We start from the raw sequence: 2,650 nt of genomic DNA on the forward strand, positions 1-2,650 counted from the left end.
CTTCTGCTTTGCAGGAGAGAATACCAGATTATTCTGTTATTTTATAGTTATACTAACAGGTTGTACTATTGACGGATAAGTCTGATGTCAAAATGCACTCCCCACTAGGGATAAAAAAGGAACTAGTAGTCTCTACTGCTAATTGGTGGCAGCATGCAGGTATTGCAAGAGCAATTATTGTAGGAATCCAAATTAGTGGAACATTTTAGAATTGGAAAACTACATACAGATCATCTAGTCAAGCTTCCAACTGTTATAGTTGTAAAAACGAAGGCCCATATAAATGAAATGATTTATCTCCAAAGAGTGTTAGTGAAAGAGTATGAAATAAAAAATATCTCTGAACTTTTAATTTAGTGCTGTTTTTATTAATCTCAAGTACTAGCTTAAACTTCAGTGTGACAGATTTGGGATTGAATTCTTGCTCAGATTGACTGATTGTGTGCCTTTTAGTAAGTTACTAAAACACGCTTTATTTTTTAACAGGTTTATTTATTTATTTATTTTTGGCTGCATAGGCTCTTCATTGCTGTGTGCGGGCTTTCTCTAGTTGCAGTGAGCGGGGGCTACTCTTTGTTGCAGTGCGCAGGCTTCTCATTGGGGTGGCTTCTCGTTGTTGCTGAGCATGGAGTGTAGGTGTGTGGGCTTCAGTAGTTTTGGATCACGGGCTCTAGAGCGCAGGCTTGGTAGTTGTGGCACACGGTCTTAGTTGCTCCGTGGCATGTGCAGTCTCATTTGCGGGTTCTGGGGAGGATTAAATGAGCTCATATGATATCCAATTGACTGAGGCAGAGTAGGCTTGGGATGAATCTTTGCTTGGTTTTCATTAGCTGCGGAGAAGAGGATGACAGCTTGGTGCCTCTCCAAGTTTCACATGGGTGTGCCTCCCTTTGGGATCTTCTTAAATGCAGGCTGGTATTCAGTAGTTCTGGGTGGGGCCTGGATTCTGTCCTGCTAAGAAGCTCCTAGGTGACGGTGATGCTGAGGGCAAGCGTCCAGCTCCTGCATTTCTCGCTTTCTGGAAGAGCAGGACGTCTGCCCCCCGGGAGGAGAAAACATCCACAAAGTGACTAATACGCACCAGCTTCCCTTACAGGCAAGGGACCTTTACCACTGCTCCCAACCATTGTGTCTGAGGCGCAGCAAGCCAAAACACTGAGATGCTGAGGTTTGCAGCAAAGAGGAGGTTTATTCACAGGGCAGCCATGCGAGGAAGTGACGTGAAAATAGGTCTCCAATCCTCCTTCCCGAAAGCAAGGGGCTTGGGGTATCTGTGGGATAAAGAATAAAGAAGCAGGGCAGTATGGGTCATGGGGAGCTTGAGGCAAGGTGATTGGACAAAGATGTGCTCCTCATTGTTCTGAGCTGGTGTAATAGGCTACAGGGCTCAGCACATTCTCAGGCTGGAGTTTTTGGCTCTCTGATGGCAGAAGGCCAAAAGGCACTTGCCCAGGTGGAAGATCGGTGGTCCTCTCCACTCTAAACCAGCTCCGCCTACCTAGGCACAGCTGATTCCAAGTTCCTGGACAATACCGGGGCAAACATCTTTTTGCTTATGCTACATGCTACTTGGAGGACGTGCAAGTGTTCAAGGTACCTTGATGAGTGAAGACAGGATTTCACTAATCATGACGCATGGTTTCACTTCCAGGTGAGCAGAAGAGACCTGTAGGCTGAGTCTGGCTCCTGGCACCTGGAATTGGAGGCAGATGGTTTAAAAACGGGCTCCCCCACCCTCTGTGTGATCTGAGGTAGATAGACTATTGATCCTTTTCTCCAATTAAAATGTGTGACTGGAAACACACTTAGTGGCATGTCTGACACACAGTAGTTATGCTACCGTAGGTCATTCTTGGAAACTGAAGCCGTGGTTTTGAGGGATCATCAAAACGAGTACAATGCTTGCCATGTTTCTCCTTGTTCATCCTGGTGACAAACCTGGTAGAGAGAGCTCCATCCTTTCCCACAGGACCACACCCCTAGTACTTAGAGTGAAGTGCTTATGTCTCACTTAAGGCACCTTTTCCTTTTCCTTCCTTCTTTTTTCTTCATTAATCTTCATCCAACTGGCCTTTCTAAATTTTACACAAAACAAAACCAATTCTCAATGGATTCAGATACTACCCCAAGTTAGTATTCCAACCAAGTTCTTGATCTTCCGGGTCTCATCATCAGAAATTTCTGAGCCTAAATCTTCTCTAGTTTCTAGGATCACTCATTGTCTCATTTCTCCCTTCTCCTTTGAGTTCAGAGTCTTGCCAATTTAGTCCCTTCCCTAACCACAACTTATAATAAGGTGACACAGCAAAGTGATGAAAGTCTAGACGGTCTGGTTTTACTCCTGGGTTTTTGCAACCTACTTACTGTGTGGCATTAGGCAAGCTATTCAACGTCTCTGGGCCTCAGTTTCCCCCCAAAAGTGAATATTACGAATATGACATGCCGGGCTTCCATAGTGGTGCAGTGGTTGGGAGTCCGCCTGCTGATGCAGGGGGCACGGGTTCATGCCCCGGTCCAGGAGGATCCCACATGCCGTGGAGCGGTTGGGCCCGTGAGCCATGGCCGCTGAGCCCGCGCGTGCAGAGCCTGTGATCGGCAGCGGGAGAGGCCACGACAGTGAGAGGCCTGCGTACCACAAAAAAAAAAGAAC

Source organism: Mesoplodon mirus (genome assembly GCF_964341445.2).
Source record: "Mesoplodon mirus genome assembly, contig: SUPER_3_unloc_9, whole genome shotgun sequence".
Lineage (NCBI taxonomy): Eukaryota > Metazoa > Chordata > Mammalia > Artiodactyla > Ziphiidae > Mesoplodon > Mesoplodon mirus.